Source organism: Dasypus novemcinctus, chromosome 27 (assembly GCF_030445035.2).
Source record: "Dasypus novemcinctus isolate mDasNov1 chromosome 27, mDasNov1.1.hap2, whole genome shotgun sequence".
Classification (NCBI taxonomy): Eukaryota; Metazoa; Chordata; class Mammalia; order Cingulata; family Dasypodidae; genus Dasypus; species Dasypus novemcinctus.
Genome location: NC_080699.1, coordinates 13,014,616 through 13,041,326, shown reverse-complemented (window position 1 = coordinate 13,041,326; position 26,711 = coordinate 13,014,616).

The following is a 26,711-nucleotide window of genomic DNA, read 5'->3' as shown; positions in this document are numbered from 1 at the left end:
ATGATCCTATATACAGAAAATCCTGAAAAGTCCACAACAAAGGTCCTAGACCTAATAAATGAATTTAGCAAAATGGCAAGATACAAGATTGACATCCCAAAATCAGTAGTGTTTCTATACACAACCAACGAACAATCAAAAGAAGAAATCAAGAGAAAAATTCCTTCAGAATAGCAACTAAAAGAATCAACTATCAGGAGTATATTTACCCAAGTATTTTGAAGGACGTATACAGAGAAAACTATAAAACATTGCTAAAAGAAATTAAAGAAGTCCTTAATAAATGGAAGGACATTCTGTATTCATGGATTGGAAGACTAAATATCATTAAGATGACAATCCTACCCAAGCAGTTTATAGATTCAGTACAACTCGAGTCAAAATTCCAACCTTCTTTGCAGAAATGGAATAGCCAATCATCAAATTTGTGTGGAAGTGTAAGGACCCTGAGTAGCAAAAGCCATCCTGAAAAATAAGAATGAAATATAGGACTTATACTTCTCAATCTTAAAAGTTATTACAAAGCCACAGTAATCAAAACAGCATGTTACAGGCACAAAGTAGACATATAGACCAATAGAATAAAATTTAGAGCTCAGATATCAACCCCCACATTTATGGACAACTGATGATTTTTGACTAGTGGGCAAAGACTAGTCAGTTGGGAAGTAATAATCTCTTCAACAAATGGTGCTGGGAAAACTGGATCTCCATTTTCAAAAAAAGGGAGGACCCCCACCTCACACCTCAACACCATATACAAAACTCAACTCAAAATGAATCAAAGACCTAAAATGAGAGCTAGAACTATCAAACTCCTAAAAGAAAACATTCAAAATCATCTTTGGACTTTGTATTAGGCAATGGTTTCTTAGACTTCAAACTCAAAGCCCAAGCAACAAAAGAAAAATACATAAAAGGGACCTCATCAAATTTATAACTTTTGTGCCTCAAAGGACTTTACTGTGAAAGTAAAATGACAGCCTACACAATGGGAGAAAATATTTGGAAACCACATCCAATATAAGTTTAATATCCTGAATATATAAAGAAATTCTTCAACTTAACAACAAAAGACAACCCAATTTTAAAAAAATTAAATCTAAATGAATTAACAGGGCAAAAGACTTGAATAGACATCTCTCCAGAGAAGATGTACAAATGGCCAGAAACCACATGAAAAGACACTTAATATCATTAACCATAAGGGAAATGCAAATCAAAACCACAATGAGATACCATTTCACACCTATTAGAGTGGCTGCTATTTAAAAAATGGAAAAGAACAAGTGTTGGAGAGAATGTGGAAAATAGGAATACTTATTCATTGCTGGTGGCAATGTAAAATGGTGTAGCTACTGTGGAAGACAGTTTGGTGGTTCCTCAGAAAGCTAAATATAGAACTGCCATATGATCTGGAAATCTCAGTTTAATACTTGAAAGAATTGGAAACAGGGACTTGAACAGATATTTCCACACTGATAATCATGGCAGCATTACTCAAAATTTCCCGAAAGATGGAAGCCACTCAAGTGTTCTTTAACCAATGAATGGATAAATAAAGTACAGCTTATACATATGAAGTCTGATGTGTATGACAACATGGATGAAACTTAAAGACATCGTGTTGAGTGAAATAAGCCAGAAATAAAAGTACAAATATGTATGATCTCACTGATTTGAAACAATTAGAATAAGCAAACTCAGAGTCAGAATCTGGAATATAGGTTACCAGGGGACAAGGTGGGGATAGGGAAAGGGAAGTTAAGGCTTAACATGCACAGGTTTCCTACTTGGAGTGATGGAAATGGTTTGTTAATTGGGGGTGGTGATGGTAGCACAACATTGTGAATGCAGTTAACAGCACTGAAATGCTGTTATATTCCAATTATATTAATATCTGAATATGATTACATGGGGAAATGTTAGACTGTATATATGGTAACAGAATATGAAAGATACTCATGGAACTGCACTACACAAACTATGGTCCCTAAATCAAACCATGGACTTTAGAAAATAATACAATTATAAAAATGTGTTCTCAGTTGTAACAAATGTTCCGCACCAAGACAAAGTATTGGTGGTAGGATGGGGTATGGGAATCCTGTAATTTAGGCACGATTTTTCTGCAAACTCACAACTTCTTTAGTAAGGAAAAAACCCAAACAGTATCAAGGGGGAATCTCTCTTTGTTTCTAAACCCTTAGTCTTACTCCCCAGACGTAACCGGAGTCAACAGTTACTATGCTGTTCTGCCAGTCATTTGCCTGTTTGCTGGCAGATCCAGTCTCCATCTTCCTCTCCCTTGTTCTGTATTGCCCAGAACAAAATTTTCAGCTCTTTTGTTCTCTGGCTTCCTGGTAGGTTCGGCCAAAGGAATGCACTGGTGGGACCCTGGAGGATGAAGAGGAGAAAAACCAGGGAAACTACCTACCTTCCTTACCTCTGCTTCGGGTGGTATTTCCAGGACAAGCGTCTCTCTTCTTTGGTCCCAGTGCCCACTGGACTGGCGCATGGTGTTCCAGTTACCTTTGGGTAGCTCCTGGGCTTTCATTATACCTCCCTGTCCGTTTGTTCCTCTAGCCTTGGGGTAGGTTTGACTCCCTGCTTTTGCTCAGCTCTGTGTTATCTCATTCTACTCTGTTTAATCTCTCGATTTTTCATCATCCATTTCACAGGTGTGTTAAGCTTCTCTATTTGCAGTCTCTAGGGTAGTTTGTTTTCTCTCTGGACCCTGACTGCTACAGCATCCTTCCAGAAATTTCCTATGACCCCATGACTATATATTCATATATAAATAGATAGCTATCTTTTTTTTTTTTTTTTTACATAATTGAGAGCATAGAATTTATATACTGACTTTTTACTTAATATCTCTTGGAACTCTTTCCTATTCATCAATATAGATTGATATCTGCCTTTTAAATAACTGCATATTATTCCATTGTAGGGATATGACATAGGTATTTGAGCAGTACACTATTAGTGGAACTTTATATTGCTTCCAGTTTCATGTTATTACAATGCCTGGTGCATATGAACATCTTTGTATATATGGGAAAGTTTGGAATTTTGAGACGTTTTGCCAAATATGTTTCCCAAGAGATTATACTAATTTATACTCTCAGCAGCAGTGTGTATAAGTACTTGTTTCCTCACATTCTCACCCACACTGTAAATTATCAAACTTTTAATCCTTTCCAGTTAAACAGAGGAAAAAATGGTATCTCATTGTTTTAAGTGTAGCTTTTAAATAATGGATGAGATTAAGGGGATCCACATCATTATGTAAAGAAGATCTGGGGCATGAACTGAAAGTAAAAGGCTAAACAGACAGGAGACTATTACTGCCTGGTGTGATGATGAAAAGGATGGGTCAGGTCTTGTGTACTTATGAAGTGCTTTTAGGGAGATGGTCTTTCTTTAACATGGATCAACAGCAAACTGATCTGAGAACAGAATCCTGCCCATCTTTCGGAGGTGCGTTGTGCGTGTGTGTGCACACACGTGCTTGCATGCTTCCATTGCACTTTTTTAAAAAGATTTATTTTTTATTTATTTCTTTCCCCTTCCCGCCCCCCCCCTCCAGTTGTCTGCTCTCTGTGTCCATTCGCTGTGTGTTCTTCTGTGACCGCTTCTATCCTTATCAGCGGCACTGGGAACCTGTGTTTCTTTTTGTTGCGTCATCTTGCTGTGTCAGCTCTCCGTGTGGGCAGCGCCATTCCTGGGCAGGCTGCACCTTCTTTTGCGCTGGGTGGCTCTCCTTACGGGGCACACTCCTTTCATGTGGAGCTCCCCTACACGGGGGACACCCCTGTGTGGCTTGGCACTCCTTGCATGTATCAGCACTGCGCATGGGCCAGCTCCACATGGGTGGTAGGCGTATGCCCCATCCATTGGGCCAAGTCCACGTCCCTACAGCTCCCGTTAATTAGCCCCAACTCTTCAGTGAGGATTGATGTGTCTATTCAACCTTGGGGGGTGGTGTGGTGGATGGGGATGAAACCAAGTTGAGGTGCTAAGGATGGTCCATGAAGCACATGGAGTCTTGCTCAGTGATTTATGTCCTGGGGCTCCAGGTGTAACCTGTAGTGAGGTAGACACTAGAGGATGAGAGTATGAGTGAGAGGAGCCTGGGTTGCAGAAGATCTTCCAGGAGGACATGGCAGAAGTGGATGCTGGACCAGTCATCTATCCAGGGGGGCTGATGCATATGGCCCTGACATCTATGTGGTTGTTTTCACTAGCAGCACCTCCCCATGCAGGCTGGCAGGGAGGGAAACATAGCAAGGCAATAATCAGCAAAAGGTAACTGGAGGATCTCTAAACATCCCATTTACCCAGTTCAGGATTTACTCTTGCTCCAGTACGCTTCAAAAGCCACCTGATAAGTTTTTCTCCACTTGAAGACTACTTTTAAATGTCTCAGTGTTTGCCTTCCTTGTGGTCCCCTAGTTACCTTAAATGAAGGGGAAGAAGAGGAAGGTGAGAAGATTGAATAGAGAAGAGACGACGGGGTAAGGAGGAGGAGGAGAAGGAAGAGGTCAAGGAAGCTCATGCCTTAAATGGAGTCTTCTACTTACGGCCAACTGCCGCTTAATTGTTTTGGGAATTTAATTTGAGTCGTCGTATGGATGAGGTTCCCTTTGTCCCTTCTCCTTGGTCGCTGTTCCAGAGTGGTGTCTGGCTTGAGGAGCACATCTCCTTTCCTCAGTGCTAAACGTGGGATTGCCGCTGCTGTCTAGGTGGGCAAAACTGCGGGCATCTGAGCTCTAGCCACTAGTCACAGAGAAACTGCTATATTTCCAGGGACCCTCTCCCCCCACAGAAAGGAATGAACCCGGAAAACCGCTCCCCCTCCCCGAAAGGCACCCGCCACCTGCCCTTTGCTCTGCAGAGTGGAGCCCTGACCTCTCTTGGGGGAATCACAGAAACATCAACTTTTGCCTTTGTGCCTCAAGGATTTTTCCAGGAGGGCTAAAACCGGAAAAGAAATACATGGTGTTTTCCTGCTTCTAGGAGCATATTATAAAAATTGAAGCTGGAAGTTAAAATTTAAAAAAAAAAAAAGATTTCTCAGCTGTAATGTGGTGCATAGAATTGAGATGTCCCTTAAGTGTTTTGATTTCTGGGAAACCATTCTTGCGACTCTTCACTACATTTTGGATGTGGACTGTAAAAATCCTTAATAAATACCATCTTTAATTTGCGAAGGCTGAGTCAACAAACATGACAATCATTCTTTGTTTCCTCCTTTTTGCCATCTTCAAATTAAGAGAAATTTTTGCTAGGTTCCCTTGGACCTCTTTCTGGCTAACGTGCAATTGCTTTAGCCTCCAGGCAAGATATTGCTTCACTGGATAGCACCTAGTTTAAAATATTTTTGGATACTCTCCTGCAAATTATTAAAAATAAAAGAAACCAAAACAAACACGCCGGTGACCCCTGCTATTGCTATTGGAAAGCACAGCTGCCAGAGGAAACAAATGGATTTCCAGATATGCCATTTGCACAGTTGCGTTAAACAGTGAATTTCCCTGCTGGAGCTGGAACAAGTCAGGAAGGGGGAGGTTTGACTCTCAGGGACTCAGGGGTAATAAGTTGCTTGAGAAGCAGGGACATGCTCTGCGGGCCAGGGGACTGTGTGCAGCTGGAGCTAACACATAGCGAATGAGATGTCACACTTTCAGAAGCAGTGGAGAGGCATTTAACTCAGGCCAGATCTCCGCTGCGTAGGCTCCCTTTCCCCAGTAAGCGTGTCTGTGGTGAGAACTGAATTCCTAAAACACTGCAGTGGTGCTGGTAGGCTGGCAGCCAGTGGGAAGTGGCAAGAGAAGAGGTGAGATTATCTGTGCTACTGGGACCTGGTGGCAGTGGGCTGAGTCCTGTCTTTCTGTTGCATTAAGATGTTGTGTCAGGACAGGGATGTGCTCAGGACCAAGACTGCTCAGGGTTTCCTGTACACAGCAGGCCCTGTGGTTGGCGCTGGGCATATGTAGAATGCAAGATGTTAAAGGGCCAGACACCATATATATATATATTATTTTTAAAGATTTATTTATTTATTTAATCTCACTTTCCCCTCCCTGTCTGTTCTTTGTGTCCATTCTCTGTGCATTCTTCTGTGTCTGCTTGTCTCCTCTTTAGGTGGCACCTGGAACTGATCCTGGGGCCTTCTGGAGTGGGAGAGAGGTGCTCAATCTCTTGAGCTACCTCAGCATCTTGGTCTGCTGCATTTCTTATCGTCTCTCCTCTGTGTCTCTTTTTGTTGCAGCATCTTGCAACACCAGGTCTCTGTTCAGGCCAGCTTGCTGCATGGGCCAGCACTCCATGTGGGCCAGGTCTCCACTTGGGCCAGCTTGCCTTCACCAGGAGGACCCAGGAATTGAACCCTGGACCTCCCATATGGTAGATGGGAGCCCAATTGCTTGAGCCACATCTGCTTCCCTAGATGACTTTATGGAGATATGATTTCTAGGTTTGCTGTCCAGCCTGAAGTGTGACAGCCAAGATAGGACAGGAATGCCATATTCATCTCTAGAGATGATTGACCAGTCTCCAGTTTTGCCATTCTTGTGGCATCCTCTGCTCTCTGTAGGGTAGTCCTGGGCAGGGCCTGCTTTATCATTCATTACTTGCCTCAACTACATGATAAGTCCCAACCTTCGTCTTGTCTCAGGTCTCTTCCAATTCCAATGCTACCCTCCGCCATGTCACACACACATAGAAATGCAGTCTTTTCCTTTAAGGAGTTCACAGTCTATGGGGAAACAACCAGACAGGAGACCAATTAAACTACAGTTCTATAAGAATTGCCAAAGATATGGCCAAAGTGCTGGAGGACTACCAAGCATTGTTTCCCAGTAAGCCTTTGGGATTATTAACTACTGATTTTAAACCAAGGAGGTGGTTTCTGTATCTGTAAACCTCCATTGAAGAGGGAGTGGGAGTGGGAGCAGAGTGAGAGAACCTACCACTGCACACCATGGCTTCTCTCAGGAAAAGAGAGTGAAGCCTTCCAGTGTCTTCGGGAAACCTGAACTTGAGTTCTTGGTGTAGGCTCACTCCCTTCCTAGCCTTCCTACTGGGATTTGATGAATCCTTTAAATACATATTTCATTAGCCTTCCAGCAAGCAGAAGACATATGGTGTTAATGTTTCCCCAGCCTTTTATGAACAGAAGCAGCTGGTGAGCAGAATGACAATTTTTAAGAAAGAACAAGTGATCCTTAGGGGATTTAATTTGTTATCCATCAGTCCTGTAGTCTTCAGTCTTCACCGATTTCTTGAAGTAGCAAGAGGAAGCAGAGAAAGAATACATGTAACAGGCTCTGCTTAGAAGAGCCTGGCTGGTCCTATGTTACCTGTGGCAGGAACAGGGAGGATCCTCTCTGGGACCTTCGGGCCTCCAACATAACAATAACAAGAGACTCTATGAAGAAGACTCTATGAAGAAGCTCCAGGGAAGGTAGAGAGACACTTCTTGGTGTTGGCCACGAAGGTCATGGGTGTGGCATGGCAGGGGTTGACCGGCTGTCCTGGCCATGGTGCTCATTGTTCTCAGAAGCAGCCCACACCTCATTTTATAAATTAAAACCATGATGACTAAACTGGGAATATGTCCAAGCAACCACATGGGATGATTCACAATCTCATTGAGAGTTAATTTTTCTCAACCAACAAATTTCAAAGAATGAGGTTCCATTTCTATACCTTGTACCTCTTCCTGCATTAAGCAAGTTCCCAAAGACTACTGGGACCCTCTCTATTTCATCTGAGACCTTCATAGTGATGAACCTACTGTGTATTGAATGATGATCATGTGAAAAATGGGACGACATGTGCTTTGCATCCATTATCTAATTTGAGTCTTGTTAAGACCATACTGCTAGTCTAGAGATGGGTAACTAGGATTCTGAGAGGTTAAGCAACCTGCCTGCAGGTGGAATGAATGGCAGAACTCAGAAGTCCAATCCCTGCACCTGTGACTCCAAAGCAGATGCTCTCGCTGTTTTTGATATGTGTGGAGGCATCTCGCTGAGGTCTTCCCCTGACCATGATGTGATCGTAGACAGCTGAGCAAATGTTCCTGAGAATGATTCTAACCATGCCTTCATAGGGTCACGTTAGAGCAGATGAGGACAAGGGTAGATCTTATGTAGGATTAGAGATCTCTTAAGGGTTGAAAGGGTGGACAATGGGCTGCTTTTGATCTTTGGCAGGGAGGACTCAGGGTAGCATTGACTGAATGTTCCCAGAGGTTTGACCTCATGGCATGAGAGGGCAGAGGCCAAGACTTGCTAGGAGCACTCTCTGACCTGAGTTCTGAAGCCATACGAGGAAACTTCCTGCGAAAGCTCAAACTCCTGCACGCCGTGGAAAAGCCTTCATTTTCCTACAAAGCTATGTTTTAAACCTGAGGTGAGTGGTCCTAGGGAGAGGGGTGCAGCAAACATTCCCCTGAAAGGAAAGACGATTTCAACATGTGCCTCATTTAGCAGCTAAAATAAAGAAAACCGTCAGTTGATTTCTTTACGAATTGCCCAGGACAGGGCTGCTCACCTGTTTTTCCTCTAAAAGTCTAGATCAGCAGTCCCACCTCACTTCCTTGTTCCTGAATGGGTCCTTCTTAGGGGGGGAGGTTATCAGGCCAGGTGACTGACGGAGACTGGGTGTGCCAAGGAGGGGCCCTCGGCTCCCAAGCCTGCGTGTGATGTGCAGGCTTATCCCTAGTGTTTCTGCCTTCCCTGCCCACTTGACTTTGAGGACACGCCCCACTGACAGTAGCTGACACAGGTTTGTCCATTCATGCAGCGATCACAGGTTTCATTCCTCCAGTGACTAATCTGCTTTCTATTTAAATACTTCCAAATACACAATCTCGTTTAATCCTCACATTAACTCTGTGGGGTAGGCATTATTTTCATCATCTTACGGATCATGATAATAAGGCTCAAGGTCACAGAACTTGTAAGATACAGAGCTGGGATGCAAAACCAGGACTGTCTGACTCCAAAGCTTTTGCTCTTAATCTTTATGCTACACTTCCTTTTACAGACATGGAAATGAAGCCAGGGAAAGCACCTGCTTATCACAGAACCACTAATAGGACACACAAGCGATTTGTTCCCCCATTTCAACTCTCTACCTTTGGCTCTTAAAAAGAAAGTGGCGTTTTTTCATCGTTATTTTTTATCTCTCATTTGTTTATTTTTAAATAAGCTTTATTTTTTTTAGAACAGTTTTAAATTTACAGAAGAAATAAGATACTGAAAATAGTGGAGATAGTTCCTATATACCACACACCCATTTCCTCCTATTCTTAAAATCTTACCCTGGTATAGGGACATTCATTATATTTAATGAACCAGTTATAGATACATTATTATTAACCATCATCCATCGTTTATTCAGATTTATTTAGTTTTCTGTTCCAGGATCCCATCCAGGACAACACATTGCATTTAGTTTGTCAAGTCCACTTGGCTGTGACAATTTTCCCCCCGTTTCTTGTTTTTGATAACCTTAAAAGTTTTGATTATTATTGGTCAGGTGTTTTCTAATATGTCCCTCTAGTGAGATTTGTGTGATGTTTTCCTCATGGTTAGACTAGAGTTATTGGTTTTTGGAAGGAAGACCACAGAGGTAAAATGCCATTTTCATCACATCGTATCAGGGGAATATACCACCAATATGAACATGATTGTTGATGTAGACCTTGATCACCTGGCTGAATAGCACTACTCTCTTTCTCCCCTTCCCATACCATACTCTTTGGAAAGAAGTCACTGTGTGCAGGCCATGCTAAAGGAGTGGAGAGTGGGGTTCCACCTCCTTGAGGTTGGAGTATCTACATAAACTATTTGGAACTCTTCTGCATAAGAGATTTGTCTCTTCTTCCCTATTTATTTGTTTATCCAATCATGCATTTATATCTATATTGACTCATGACTATTAAGTTTTGACACTAAAGATTTTCTAGTTGGGAAGCAGACTTGGCCCAGTAGTTAGGGCGTCTGTCTACCACATGGGAGGTCCACGGTTCAAACCCTGGGCCTCCTTGACCCGTGTGGAGCTGGCCCATGCACAGCGCTGATGCACGCAAGGAGTGCCGTGCCACACAGGGGTGTCCCCCTGAGGGGAACCCCACGAGCAAGGAGTGCGCCCCATAAGGAGAGCTGCCCAGAGCGAAAGAAAGTTCAGCCTGCCCAGGAATGGTGCCATACACATGGAGAGCTGACACACAAGATGACGCAACAAAAAGAAACATAGATTCCTGTGCCGCTGACAACAACAGAAGCGGACAAAGAAGAACACACAACAAATGGACACAGAGAGCAGAAAAACGGGGGCAGGGGTGGTTGGGGGGGAAGGGGAGAGAAATTAAAAAAAAAGATCTTTAAAAAAAAAAGATTTTTTAGTCCACTGCAGTAATAAGGAAATAGGTTGGCAGAACCCTATCTTGCTTGAGTTAAGTAGCAAAAGTTTCTGATGATTCTGAAGATGTAATGGTACCTAAAAGGCACCATTTTTTTCTGAAGTCTTTATTGAATCATGGAATGATGGTGCTGGAATGTATCATTTCTATTCTTCATTTTACTGATGAGGAAATGTCATTTCAGCCATTATGTCACCATTGTCCCAGTTGATTTCTCATCTGCTCCATCTACTCCCATCACTCATAGCCAGCCAGATACTCAGCGAGGCAAGAAGCATCTCTCTACTCAAAGAACTCTGTTCATAACTGACCTAAATTAAGACAAGCAACTTACAACCTCATGGATGCTCAACCTCCACCTGGTGTGCTCCTATCTTTGCAGCACAGCAAGGGCAACAAGTCATATTCTTCCCTTTTAAGGCAAGAGGGAAAGACTAGGGAATCTTTAAGGCCATGAAATGCCTTCAGAAATGGGAGGGATGTGGCTTTTTCCCTTCTAAGTACCTATTGTGCTGTGTGGGATCCATTTCGGCAGTAAGAGCCACCTCTATCTTGGCAGCAAAGTTTAGAGTGATTTGTGCAGATTTCAAATGGAAATGATAAAACCTTGGGATTCACACTATCCCAGCATGGTAGAGACCGATTAGTAAGCTTCGCAGTAAGAGCAAAACCACATCCACCAACCTCTGCTCCACATTAATCATCTGTGCCACATACTGTGTGGAAGGAAGGTCTCCTCAGCATTCCGGGTCGCCGGGAAGGTGGGGTGGTACCTAGGGGAAAATAGCTCATATGGATAAACAGTTCTGCTGCCTCCCATTTGGAACACCCCCCTACACATCTGTGTCTAATAAGAAGAGTCTTGGCTTCGAAACCATCATTTGGGTAAGGTTACCCCTGCTGATCCGGAGCCTCCCCAGGGTGTAGGGATCACCGGCCACACTTGTTTTCTTGTCTCATGCCATTCCAAGACTGAAATAGTTTTTGTATCTTTATTTCAATTACACAGTCTACCTTTCTGGGACTTATCAAGTCTGAGCCAAGTGATCTAGATAGTCCTGCAAAGACAGAGTGCCACCAAATAATACTTGGTGGAAAGCTGACCTTCAAAGAGTGAAGGGGGATCATCTCAGTCACCCTGCACATGGACTGTGAAGGGTCATATCCAGCATCTACAGCCAGAGTAGACTAGTGGGAAACCACTGGCATCAGTAAGAGAGCTATGGGTTCTGATCTTCCTCTGTAACTTATTAACCATGTGATCTTGGGCAATTGCTTAATCCCTCTGAATCCCAGTTTCCTCATCTGTAAAATAAATTCCTTGACTGTAAAATAAATAAATTCCTACTTTATATGATTGCTATGAGGATTAAATGAGACAAGGCATATAAAGTACCTGAAGCATAATAGGGAATCCATAAATTACAGCTATTATCATTATTGTCATCAAAATGTTGGCATTATATTTTCTAAGACTACAATTCCAAACTTCTGAAATCTATGATATATTCCAACTTTTTTCACTTTTGGCTTGGCTTCAATAAGAAGTGCTATCCCTCACAGAGGAAAATGTCCCTTCTGGCCCATCATTGCTAGAACATCACTTTGAATTATTTTCCATGGTAGGCTAATTTGTTCAGACATACTCTCACTCTTTCCTAATATTATTTATGTTCAATGATGTACATTTCCAAGATCACTGGCCTTGGATGTGATGTACCCACAGCCTAAATAAAGAAATGGGTTACAAAACAAAGAAACAATGGTTACACAGAGACTAAGACCAGGATCATAATCTTACAACTTTGAAGAGGCACATTGTCACAGCAGATATTGGCCCATCCTGGCAAAATGTCTGAGCCTGCAGGTGACTAACACACTTCCATCACCTTGGGATAGCTCATTTTCTTCTGTCTCCTTTTTTAATGGTGGATTAAAAAAAAAATTGGTTGCAGTAACAATATGCAACACCAAGTTTCCCATTTTAAACATATTCAAGGATACAATTTGGTGGTAGACTGGACGTTGTGTCACCATCACTACCACCCATTACCAAAGCCTTTTCATCACCCCAAATGGAAATTCTGTACCCAGTAAGCATTCATTCCCTGCTCCCCACACTGTCCCACCCTGTACTCTACGTTCCGTCTCCATGAAATTGCTTATTCATAGAAGTGAAATCATCCAATAATTGTCCTTTTGTATCAATACGAGTTGAGTGAAATATAGACTGAGAACACACCGAGAAATATAAACTGAGTGAAATACAAACCAAGAGCACACTGAGAAAGGCAGGGAGAAAGGGAGCTCTGCCGTTTTTGACCCTTTCAGGTGAGAGAGGACTCGAGGGTCGCTAGCAGCGGAAGCTGAAGCGCAAAGCCCCCAAGAGGCTGTGCCCACGGAGCCGCTCGAGGCCCTGTGCCTGATGGCCCACGGCTGAACTCAGGGTGAAAGCAGAGCAGCCAAGGCTGAGAGAGGAAGCCTGGGAAGAGACAGGGCATGTGCCCGATGGCCCACGGCTGCGCTCTGGGAGACGGTGAGCCTTGAGGGGAAGGCAGGTCCCAGGCAGAGATGGGCTGCCATCTTGCCTCGCCACAGGCAGAACGTCTGGATGACCAGTGGCTGACTTTGGTGGAAAGCAGCTCTGAGGGCGCCTTGGTTTGGACATTTTCACAGACTTGGAACTGTAAGCTCTTATCCCTAATACATTTCCCGCTATAAAAGCCAACTGTTTTGCATTGGCAGCCTTCGGCAAACTAAGACGCCTAGGAAATGGTTTCCCCCTGTTCTTAGGCTCTGCATGTCCCACAGCGGCAACCCCTTGCCCCAGGTGGCACAGCTTGGCTGCTCTCCCACGGCTCTCTGTAGGAGAGCTCTGCGAACTGCCTTCTGCATGCAGGGCCAGAGCTGGGACTGCAAGTTCCTCAGGCCTCTAGAACATGGGCTGCTCCAGACATCCAGGTCCCCAGGATTCACAGGCAAGTGGCCCTGCTCCCGCTGGGACGGAGACGAATGGGCACTGGGGTGCAGGCCAGCGGGGCCCCTGCCAGCCAGGGCTAGAGGGCGGGCCCAGACGGCCAGACGCTGACCCTTGTAAGCAGCCTTTTCCTTGATTCAGGGCTCCCCCTGTTCCTCAGTCTTGAACTGTTTTCAGGAGCCTTGAGACAGATGTTTCTTCCACTTCTTGCTGGTTGTTCAAAGCACCTGAGGGGAAACAGAACCCTGAAGCATCTCAGTCTTCCATTGGATCAGGGCGGGGCCTCCTACCAGCTCTCTTGCTCTTAATGGTGTATTATCTCTGTTGGACAATTAGGAAAGAAAGTTGCTTTTAGGTCCTACCTGGTATACAACCACAGAGCTCAAGCCTGGAGGATCTTTACCAGTCCTTCAGTCCTTATGGTGTGTCTTCACTTTTCTGCTGGACTGGAGGAAATGAATATAAGCATCTACTTGCCATAACAATGTTTTCTACTTTCAACTAACACAAGATTTCTTTGCAACCTCTCCATATTTCTGGTTAGGCCCTCCTCTTATCACCCTGTTATACCTTTTCTTTGACCACCAAACTTCTCAAGAGTGTAAAATCTCTGCTTTCATCCCTTATCCCATTTGCGCTCAGCCTCCCACCTCTACCATAATCCTGAAGTTGTTCCTTAGGTGTCCACACACTTAGGGACCTCTTAGGTCTAACAAATTACTTTTCCTTAGTCCCATTTTCCTTCCTGGTTTATCTGATACTCTGCATCACCCTTCTCTTTCTGTAACTCTTTTCTTGACTTTTAATATTCTAGACAACTAAGATTCTCCTGATGCTTCTTGGACTATTCGTTGATCTACTGGGCTGATTTTGTCCCTCTCCTCCTACCTTATAAATAGAGGCATTTTTAAAAGATCTATTCTTATCTGTATTTTTCATCTTCCTGCCCACTCATTTTCTCACTCATCTCATCCATTACCATGGCTTCAAATATCCCTTTCTTACAGATGGCTCTCAAAGCTGTATTAAGATATCAACGTTCTCCCAATCTCCTGTTTTCTTTACGAGGTTGCTTGTTGGACATTTCTCCTGTAGGTTTGTTGGCATCCCAAAAGCAATATATCTAAATTTCTATTTGTCATCCATCTCAGTGCTTTACAATCTATGGTTTCCACTGTCCTACAGTTTATGAAAATGTCATTGGTGCAAATTAGAGGTGAGAATGGTGGCTGTGTGGTTGGGAGAATTCAGACTATGGCCTCCAACTCACTTAACCAAAGCATCTTTGTTTTTTTTGTTTTTTGTTTTTGTATATTGGGCTTCCCAGTAAGATTTCATTTTTATAAAGTGTTCAAAGCTAAAAGAAAAAGTGTTTGGAAACCACTGAGCTACCCCATCTTGTTCCAAACTAGTTCCTTCTACCTGATGTTTTAAAAATTTCAGTTATTATGGGGAATCCAAAATTCAAATGCCTACAGGGCCAGGTAAGAATATAAATGAGTGAAATACCCTAGGTCTAAATCAAAAGAGATTGGGGGGATTGTGGCATACTGCAGATAAGTTGACACTCTTAAAGTCCTTCAAATAAAAAAGTTAACTCGATATATTGACCTAAATACTCATCTGCAAACCTCGTTTTCCTAGGAGCTGTAAATTTGCCACCTTCGGGTAGGTATAGTATCCTAATTGCCCAGGCTGGGTACCTTGGAGGGATATCCCTCCCACTCTTTTCTTTCCTGTTCCATATTTTATCAGATTCCAACTGCTAAGACTTCTTCCATTTCAATGGTTCCATTTGCTGTCCTTTCCATCCGATTCCTGCTGTTCATGGGATTTGTTTTTGCTCCACCCCCAAAGCTGTTCCATGTGATTGTGTTCATCTTGTCCATGGTGAGAACCTTAGCTTCACTTTAAGGCCATTCAGCTCTTAGCCTTATCTTTGCTGAATTGAAATACTCTTCTACTTATGTTAGAATAATCTTATAATATGCATTACATTCTTCATCTTCTGTCTTATTTATATACTTCTTATCTGTCTTACTAGAGTATGAATTCCCATCATTTCATTTCAACCCACATTTGTGAGCACCTACCATGTCTAACAGGTATGGCTCTAGGTGCTTTGGATACAAAGATGAAAAAGACACAGTCTTCACCTTCAAAGAGGCCATAGGAGAGTTGTGAAGTCAGTCATGCAAAAAAAGTTACAACATTAAATAATGATGGCTATGCTAAAGGTTTGTGCAAAATGTTATGGAAATTCAGAGAGGAAAATAATTGATTCTGACCAAGTTGGAGGGTAGGTGAAGAGTCAAGGAAGGTGACCTTTGCGCTGAACCTTGAACAGTGAGTAGGGCTTAACTAGGTTGTAGGAAAGAGTAGGGAAAATAAGGACAGGCATCCCAGAGGGCTGGAACAACAAGGAAAAAGAAAAGAGTAAAAGTTCAATGAACGGCAAGAATCTGACATAGCTAGACGTGGGTGTGCATGTGTGTGCAGGGGAGCGGCAAGGGATGAGTGTGGAAAGGTAAGCAGAGGAAGACGTCTTTGTGCAAGCTCCTTCTATGTCATTCAAGTCGTTTGATTTTTAATTTTTTTTGTCATAGGTAATGGGGGATAATTGAACTTATGTAAGCTTGGAATTGATAAGAGTATATCTGTATATTAGATTCATATCTCTATCAACAAAGTATAGACTGGAGGGGAGATGGACTAGAGACAGAACCTTGGAGTGTCCAAAGGAGTATGAGGCCAAGATCTGTACCAGGCACGTTCCCTTTGCCTTTACTTGACAGCAACATGGATGTTGATGGGAGTGGCCAGAACTGGAAACAGTCCTGAGAAGATTTTGTAATATGGTGGCTTATAAAATCTGTATGAATGTTTCTTTTTTTCTGAGGGTTGGCCTGGAAATCACCTGCCTTCCATGGTGAGATGGACAGCAAGTGACCCAAAAAATTATGTTTCTGCGAGCTTAATGGTCTCTGCCTCCTCTTGGTTACCTTGGGAAGGAATAGTCTAAACATACATTGAGTAATCTGTTCAAATCTGAGCTCCAGACTAAGTAATAATAGGGCAATATGTGGAAGTTATAGGAAAAATTTTGGATTCAATACAGTTAAGATTTTTTCCCTAATGAAAGATCTTTAGCTTGAGCATGGGGGTTCCTGTAGTGAATCTTCTGCCATTAATCCTTAATTAGGAAGAGGCTGAATGAATTTCAGATACTGTAGAAAGTAGATTTCAAGATGGAAAGTTTAAACCTAAGATAATTTGAAAATATTTTTGAGGGTGTTTCTGTATTAACCATGGTGGATATTTTGGCCAAATTGGTTAGAGTAGACTAATTAAACATGTTGATTCTACCTGTATTGCTTAGCACAGGACAGATGCTCAATAAATATTGTCCTGAATCTGTATGGATGTGTAAACTGTGATTAATAGACTGATTTCTAAATAGGAGCTTTGTCTAATATTTTCAGTCACTCTGCCTTCAAAAAGTCACCTCAGTGACTGCTGGTGGGAGTGTAAATTAGTGCAGCCTTTCTGCAGGACAATTTGGCTTTACATGTAAAGAATTTCACCATGTTCATATCTTTTCACCTAGTAATTCTATGTGAGTACTTTCTTCTGGAATAATTATTACAGATTTTCAAAATCTTGTCTATAAAAATGCTTATCACAGAAGTGTGAATAATAGGAAAAATTGGGAATATAGAGATGTCCTTCAATATGGAATTGGTTAAATAAACTTTGAAACATCAGCACAGAGAAATATTATTCAGCCACTAAAAATAACTTTATGAAAGAAGACTTAACATGGGAAACATGTTCACAACCCATTGTTAATTTTAACATGAAAATTTCCTAAGTACTTCTTTCATGTTACATATGCAGTGATCTCAGGGTTATGTGACTGTGAAAGATTTAATTTTTTCCCCTTTTACTTATTTGTGATGAACATCTTCTATAAGAAACAGATGTTACTTTTGTAATAATTTTTATTTTAAAAAAAGAACCATCCTGCTCTGAACTGCTGTCCCTGCTCCCTTGGGGTTAGAGCAAGCACGTCTAAAATATGGAGCCAGGGGTGTGAAAGACCAGCATCCAGCTGCACTGGAGGAACAGAGAGGTTCCCAAGGTGAGTCAGCCTCCTGGGTCCAGGAGGACATCCCCTCTTTGGCAAAAGGGCTGCCTTCTTTCTCTCTTCCTCTGGACTGGGCTGTCCATACATTCATATAAGGAACTTTTCTTTCTGTCTTTTTACCATTTCCCCCCTAAATGACTCAGCACGTTTGAACTTCCTAAAGCCTTTCTGTACTTTTCCTCTTCTCTTTTCCCTCCTTTGCTCAAGGACAATTGTCTCGCTGCATCTAGGCAGCTGGAGCTGAGCAGTTCCTGTGGCTGCACAGGCCATGCGAGTAGATGCTCTTGTGGAGCAGATGTAGACAGTAACTCCTGGGATTTCTGGGGTGGGGGCTTGGACTTCTGCTTTTGCTACTGAAGCAGGTCCACTGGCTTTGACACGCTTCCTACAGGCGCTCATGAAGTGAGGAGGGAGAAGTGGCTCACACAGGAGCAGTCTTGTGGTGTAGGAAGCTGAGCCACCTATATCCAGAGCTGGGCCTTCATCAGCCTCTGTGGCAAGGCAACGAGAAGATAAAGAGATGCCAGGACAAGCGCTCAGATGCTTCAGGGGTTTTCTGGTGGCAGGGGCTTAGACTAGGCAACTTCTGTGCCCTGAGTTTCTGTGATAATATATGATAAGTACGTTCTTCTCTCCCCTACTAAAAGCAAAGATCACACTCAATATAAGCTGCTTTATTTTACATTTAACATTATATTTAGGGAGAAACATATTCTTTGTATTTACCCCACCGAAAGTGAGAAACTCTCTCAGTTGGGGGATCACGTCTCTTTATTTTTTCCATAACATAACGGACAACAGTTCCATGCTTGGACAATAGCAACAAAGAACATTTCCCATAAGGGAAAGGCACTATTTGGCAACTCACTTTTCCTTATTCAGATACCGTTGGGTCATGGACACGCAAAGAAGATGAAGTCATAATTTCTGCCCTCAAGTAGGAGGAAATGGATTTGTCCAGATAATTCCAGATTGCACAGTCTGTGTTAAATGCGAGGTATGCACGCAGGTTAGAGGAGCAAGAGGAGGGCCTCCTGGGAGCTGGCGCTGGGAGTGAGGGTAGGATCCGGGGATGAATTGGACCCTGAACTGAGTCTTACGGGATGAAAAGAGCTGGTAAAGATAAAGGAGCAGGGAGAAAGGTATTCCAAGTGAAAGAATACCATGAAAGGAAGTGTGGACTTGTGAAAGTTCATGATGTGTTCAGAGAAGTAGAATAGGATGTGATGCCGAGCTGGGCAGAGCCAGGCCATCGAGAGCCTTGTGTACCTTATTAGAGAATTTGGACCTTATCCTTTAGGCAATGGGAAACCATTAAAGAGTCTTAAACAGGAAAACAACTTTATCATGTTTGAACTTGGGAAAGGTCGTTTTAGTGGAAAATGGAATTGAATGGGAAGAGGCTGAATTAGGAGCCAGTTTGGAAGTTGTTATCTTCCAGGTGAGGGGTGGGAAATAAGGGCTTTACTGAAGGCAGAGGGCAGGAGGGTACAGTCTGGAGAAATATTTAGGATGAGAATCAAGAGGGCATGGGGGTTAATTGGATGTGTGTATGTGGTAGTGGTGGGGGGAAGAGTACAAATACTGGAAAACCAAAGAAAATGCCTGTATTTCAGGCAACCAGAGCTATATGTGATGGAAGTCATATTAACCTGTGTTCCATGTTATGATGAGCAGTTGTTCTATGGTCCAGACCATGGGCATCAGCATATTTGGCTCAATATCAGAACATATTGGCCAAAGGCATTTTCCTTCTAAAAGAATATGAGGCACACACTTTTCATCTGAATTTTATCTTTCTTTTTAAAGGAGAGCTAGGGGAAAATAAAAAGAAGAGAAGAAATCTCTAGCTTTTTATGAAAAGATATATATATATAATTTTTAGAATTGAATTACAGTCTCCTTAGTGTCAGACCATTAGGGATTAATGGCCCAAATCAGTTTTGACTTTGGATGTGAAGAATTAAATGTTGGCAAGCAAAATATGTTACTGAAGGAATAATTTGAATGTGTAAATAGGTAAAACCCGAGGTAGTTAATTAGAGTAAGTGCTGTTGGGTAAGGCTCTCCTTTGGAGTATTGCCAGAAGGGATGATTAAGGATTTAGAAAAATTAATTTTGCATGCGGGAAGAGTGAAAGACACCCAATGATTCATTCAATGGCTATTAAGGACATTTTGGCATCTGAGCTAAAAACCAAAATGCTGTCCTTGTGTGAATCATGGTTCTCTAGTGGTTCCCTGGTTAAGACTGTTAGACCCAGGGCTCACCTCTCCTTCTGTGTCCGCTCTCATGGGCTGGGAAGATGATGGCAGAAGATTAAGAATAAATGATAAAACTGGGAAAATCTGTTTTTTGGGGGGACCTCTTCTTCTTAGTGGTGTTTTATAGCACAGTGTAATCAGAATCCTAACCTTTTAATTTTTGTTCAAACCACTTGGTTATAGCAACAATGGAATGTAGCTCTCATTAGCTGAATATTAGTGCTGATGCAAGCATACATGGGAGTATGGTTAATAAACCAAGTAAATAACAGTAAAGGTGAGGTATTGTGAGTGAGGCCAGTTAGAGATGGAGATGAGTGTGGTACTGGATGGGTGTGTATCTTAGATACATTCTGTTTGCCTCCATCGATCTAGATCTGCTTTTTGCTTCACCCTGCTCTGTCTCACAAGAGGTGGACCTATAAATATTTCATAAGAGGGTTCCCTTTCCTTCTGGCTTCTAGTTGGGTTTCTTCAATGTTAAGTCCTAGCAGGAAATCAGAAAAAGGAAGGAGAGTCAGGTTGGAGCATGCATTACCCCAATTTCCTCAATGTGGGTCTTCTTATACTGTCTGTGTTCCTGATCCAAACGTTACAGTTCCTCCAAGGTGGCCCTCTCCATGTAACTCTCTCTTGGGCTCTTGTGTAACCACCATCTTCTTAATGCATCCAAGCCTAAGGGTTCTAACAGCCCCTCTATTACTAGCCCCTGGGAGTTGCATTATCTCTGGTGATTTTTCTATACCAGAGGTACTTATAGTCTTTAGTATCCATCAGAATCACCTGGAGGACTTGCTGGAACACATTACCAGGATTTTTAATTTATTATGTCTGGAGTGAAGCCTGAATATTTGCTTTCTTAACAAGTGATGCTGATGCTACTAGGCTGGGACCACACTTTGAGAACCACTGGCCTACACTTTTGTAAGAAATTGTTTCATTAAACCATCCTTGAATTACTCTAATTTGAGTGTGCTGTTTCCCCAGTGAAATCCTGACAGAGTAGGCTTCTGTGGTAGATTGAATCAAGTCCCTCACAAAAACCTGTTCAAGTCCCATCCCCTGGTCTTGTGGATGTGAAGATATTATTAGTTAAGGTGTGGGCTCATTTGTGAATAGAATCTTGGAAGGCCGTATTTAGATGGAGCCAAATTGAATCAGGCTGGGCCTTAATCCACATAATTGGAGACCTTATAAGCAAAGGAAATTGGACAAAGAAGTAGAGGCCAGAAGTCAATGGAAACCAGAGGAACAAACACAGGGAGAGGGAGAGGTAGAGGGAGAGGGGGAGGGAGAGGGAGGGAGAGGGAGAGGGAGGGAGAGGGAGAGAGAGATTGCCATGTGATGGAGATTCCCTACAGACTCTGAGGGAAAGCAAGCCATGCCAAACCTAAATGTTGGACTTCTAGCCTCCCAAACTATGAGCTGATTAATTCCTGTTGTTTCTCTTCCTTCATCTCTCCCTTCTCCCTTCTCTCCTGCAACCTCATTCCCCTTTCCTTCCATAAACCCAAATATTGTCTTGTAAACTCAATATGTCAAAGAGTCCAAAACCCAATTTATTTTATAATTCTGCAAAGAAAAAGGGCACAATTGGAAATTTTTGACTCAAGAGTCTGTGTTTCTAGCCATGAAAATCCTTTCAACGAGGTAATTTTTTCTCTTAAATTCAGGGATTAATAACAGTAATATCTGCTTCGAAATCCAAATGTCCAAGTGGTCATGCTTGTTATATATTAACTTAAAAAGATATTGAAAAGAGCCCCAGGGAGTGAAGTCACATTTATTTTTTTCTAACTACAAATGTAGCCATAACCTTTACCTATTCACAAATCTCATGTATTCAGAGTAATCTTTCTAAGCAAATGTTATTTGGAAATGATGCTACTATGTGAAGTCAATAGGATTTGGGGTTCAAAAAACGACAACAGCATGATGGTGTCAGTGTTTGATTCAAAACACATGTTGATTATGGCTCTAGATGCCAATTAATATGATGTAGGAATTGGTGACAAAAATGAGGAGTGTAAATATCAACATCATCAACTATCTCTAGTTGTTACTTAGACAGTAGATGCATCACTAGATAAAACCCCTGAATGTCCTAAATCTGATAAATAAATGTTAACTAAACTTTCATGGCTCCATTTTCACTCAGCAATAGAACTGTGAGTATAAAAGACACAATAGTAAATATGAACAAAAAATTCATTATTATATTCTTCTTGAGCCCAGTTGACGTTTGTTTGTTTTCCTTACCTAAAAGAATCTCAATTTACTTTTAGGAAATAACCTCATCTTCACTGGGTACAGTATGATGGAACTGTTGGGCAGGTGCATTGATCTTCCTAGCCAAAGGACAGGCATTTGACAAACTTTAGCCAATCAGATGCTTCCTGTCGGAAATTTGCATGTTGGTCGGAGGACATTTATTCTGGCAGGGGCTTGACCAATTGTTTTTGCTATAAGACTCTCTCTGTAGTTTCTGCTTTTGTTCTAATTCACTTCTATGCATATTTATCTAGTCTTCCTGTTGCACTTTATTATACTTCTAGTAAATTCATTTTGTTCCAGACAGAGTTGATTGTTGCTTGCAATCTAACAGCCCTAACCAACACAGACAGAATATGAGAATCATTATTTTAAACTTTCATAATTAAACTTACTTGAATAGCACCAGTTTGGACCTTATAAAAACTATGAACTAGGGAAGAACCATTATAGATTCATGTATGGGTCCATCCTTTGTAATCGATGATTATGAAACTGAAGGTTATTGCTGTAATTTGGGTTATGCTACTTTTGCTCAGCATATTGGGAGAATTCCTGTAGTGATAGCTCAGCAGGTTAAATTTAGTGAGTGGTAATTGTGTGTGTGTGTATGCTCACTTTGAAGACCAGATGCAGAATTCTTTAGCCAGGTTCCATTTCCTGTTTCACTTGCAAACCTCTGATTAACAATGACAGTAATAATGGTGATGATAACTTTGTACCAAGCATGATCTGTTTTGTGGCTACTGGGCAAATCACTAGTTTGGCTTTTGAAATAGCTCAGCCTAGTGTGTAGATGGCAGAAAACCCCTAAATATATAACTACACATCTTTTCTACTTGTTTATAGCTACATATTGATCTGCAACTGGAACCTTTAAAAAATTCTTACTGCTTGTCTTTCTGCCTCTGGAACACAGCACCTCTGATCAAGAAGAGTGATTTCCTCCTGGAGTTGCCTGCGCGTAGATCTTCGAGCCAACCTTGTTTTAGAGAAAACTTCAGAAATGCTGCATTATGTAAAATGGAGGATCAAATTCAGACTGTCACAAGTTGTCTTTGAAATGTCGAAATATCAGTGGTTCAGCAGCTTGTAGGGTATCCAGTTATCATTTTTTTTCTCATCCCTTATCAATCCCTTCTCCATATATGGCATGTGTTTTATTACATGGCATATATGAATAAAGTAAAGGTGGTATCACCCTTCCTTGGATAAGGAGAGCATATTGAGAAAATAACAGCTTTAGCAAAAATATCTTCAAGAATTTATTTATTTATTTGTTTGTTTATTTTTAGACACTGGGGCTGGAGATTGAATCTTGGACCTCATTGGCACCTGATTTGGCTTTTTCATTTATTTGCTTGTTGTTGTTTTTTTTGTTTGTTTATTTTTAAGAGGCACCGGGATCCAAACCCAGGACCTCCCATATGAGAAGCAGGTACTCAGCCTCGTGAGCCACAACTGCTCCCAAGGATTTATTTTTATTTCACCAGAATAGAACTTCAGATGGATCAAAACATCAGCCAAAGTGCAAAAATGGGTTCCATCTTAGTTCTCTAGGAACTCTTCTAAGGCAGCAGAGAGAGGGGAAACATAAAGGAAGAAATCCTTGAGAAAGTGAGAGGGAGTGGACCCTGAGCATAAGTGGAAGGTTGCTTTTGATAGCACAGTGTCTTCACGCACGAAAATAGGAAGAAAAGCAAAGAATGAAAGCACAGATGCAAGAAGGGAGAAGAGGAGGACATGTTGGTCTGATTTTTTTGTTTTCAGTGAAATGTTAGGCAAGCCTATCAACTGAGAGTGGTGCAGGAAGGTAAATAAGACTGCTGGAGGAAAGTCGTGAAATAGTTATTTTGCAGATTGGGAGAATTCCTATGCTAGGGAAGTATAATTAGAGTGCCAGGCCATGATATATGCCCAGCTGAATTTGGCAGGCATGAATTCAAACGAAGACCAGTCGAAATAGTGTATTATTCTTCACCCATGTTCAGTTACTCAAGTAATAGTTCAGAGAAAGTAACATTTGAATTTAAGCAGAAATGAGATTTTTCAAATTAGTATAATCTAGGAAGAGAAGTGAGAGTGTTTACCCAGATAGATTGTGTCAGGTAGAAGTGAAGAGGAAAGTGATAGATAATGAAAAGGAAGTGGAGTCAATGTACGAGATGATGAAGAGCATAAGAAGTAATGATCAGGGAGTGAGAAGATTAGGATCTAGATTTCAGACATGACAGTTATTGAGAACGATAAGGTCAAGGATATAATCATGCACTTGGGTGGCTGAGGAACATTGTTTAACAGTGATGTCTTGGTGAGTTTATAATTCATATACAGTAAACTTGAGATAGTGATAAAAAAACACATTTCTCCCTGTATCTTATACTTATGTTGACCATGAGCTGTGTTATTAGGTGTAACACATCAAAGCTGTAGAGTGAACACCCTGATCAGAACAACCTCCCTGATTCAGGATTCTGTAGAATTAAACTTGCTTCCACTTAAGACACAAATGTCCATTTGAGTAATCTTTGGTTAAATTCCTTTCCAAGCCTGTAGAGAAAAAGGCTCATCAATATTAAGTTAAGGGCATAAAGTTATAGTGTACAAGGTTAGCATTCAACCAGGCACCATCTCAGACCTCTATAACATACCTTTTAGGTGGACTCCTCCACCACCACCAGCCCCGTGCTTGGAAGAGTGAATTCTCCCTACTCACATCTATTGGATATTTATCATGCCAGTAACTATGACATACACAGGAAATACAAAAAGAAGAATAAAAATAGTTCCTTCTCTTTGTGCTGTATATGTATTCATGTATGTATATATATATGTATGTGTGTATTTAATTCTTTCATAAAATAAATAATTCTTTGAGGACTTAGTATGTGACATATACTATAGATTTGACATTGCTGATAGAAAAAAATCATCATATTCTTTTCCCTGAAGAAGAAGTGATTTAGTGGGGATAGAGACATGCAAACAAATTATTTCAACTGCTATAAAAGAAGTTATTATCAAGTGTAGTAGAAACATTGGGAAAAGAGAGCCTAAGTGTCCCTGGGAGAGTTAAGGAAGACTTCCCATAGCAAGCAGCCTTGGAGTTGACAGTCTTGCAGGATTTAGCACTTGACATGTTGGTTTAGACTATGGGGTAATCATATATTTAAAGTCAATTTGATGTCCCTAAATTTTTGGTAAACATAAGGTGTTGGGGAAGCTTATATGAAAGGCCAATATATTTTTGTTTGAGTGAGGGTCAGAGAAATGAATAACATTGTCATTGAAAGTGTCACTGAAGTGTCATTGAAACTGGGCCTAGAAGGATGAGCAAATGGAAATACAGAATGTGGTGGTGAGGACTTTATCCATGGGACATAAGTCAGCAGTGACATCAGGCATAGACAACTCACTCCCACCCAGGGGCTTGCTTTCCTGTCCATCATCTTGAGTGATCACTAAGTATTACTCCTTCCCACTGCTGGGACTTCAGAGTTATCTTCAGCATCATGACTTTCTGGGAAATTTTCTCAGCCTCATCTTTCAAGTCTTTGAAAAATGGAAACCACTATTGAGAATGACATGACTTTTTCCCATTAAAATCAAACACACACACATACATTCATGCACGCCTTCCTTAAAGACAGGAAGCCCTTCTAATATTTGTGAGCCGTAACTCTTCTGGAATGCCATCTAAGATCTCATTATTCATTCCTTTAGGGGTGCTTAATTCAAGGATGAATACGGATGGGCACATGAATGAGCAGAAGTTTATGAAGGAATGCAGAAACCTATGCATTTAAGCATTAAATGAGGTAACTCTGGAGCACCATGATGGAGCTTGTAAAAACACTTTAATGCGAGAACACCAGCAAGACTTGCCAAATCTAGAGTAGGAAAAAGTGCACTTTCTTTTTCTTATGCTTGGAAAAAATCCTCATCTACAGATGATATGCTCATAAAAGTCTTTAAGGGCGCTGCATGTGGGAAACTATGGTTCACTGAAAAAGAACACTGTGTGATTTGAGGTTTGATTTTTAAAGAGCCCCTCACCCCACTTCCCAGGGTGTTTGTGTTATGCAAATGACCCTCCCTTCTACAGCTCAGAAGGATTATTTGGAAGGCATGAAATCATGTTCTCAGTGAGGACAGACTTACTTCTATCTATCTAACCTCCAGGAAGGGCCATACATATATCTATATGTAGCTAAGCAGGGCAGCTTTATTTATTATTTTTAAACATTTTAAAAATTATTGGCTAGGACCTGAGCTTCTGAAGGGGAAGGGGAATCAAGAGCCCTCCACCTGAGATGGGGTCTCATGCCCACTGCTTGAAGCCAGGGGCTGTAGTGGGACTCTCCACAACCATCAGCATAGGAGAAGAGACTGAAGGAAACTGCTCTGAACTGATGACCAGATCTATAGCTCCTGCAGGCTCAAGGTCTAAGAAGGCAGGAAGACATGGACACAGTTCCTCAGCGAGAATCTAAAATAGGCATTTTCTTTCACTATGGTGAAATCTGTGCTATTCTCAATATTATCATGGGACAGTTACCCTGAGGCAGTTACTCTCAGCCCTGGTTCTGAATTGGTGGCCCAGAAGCCCAG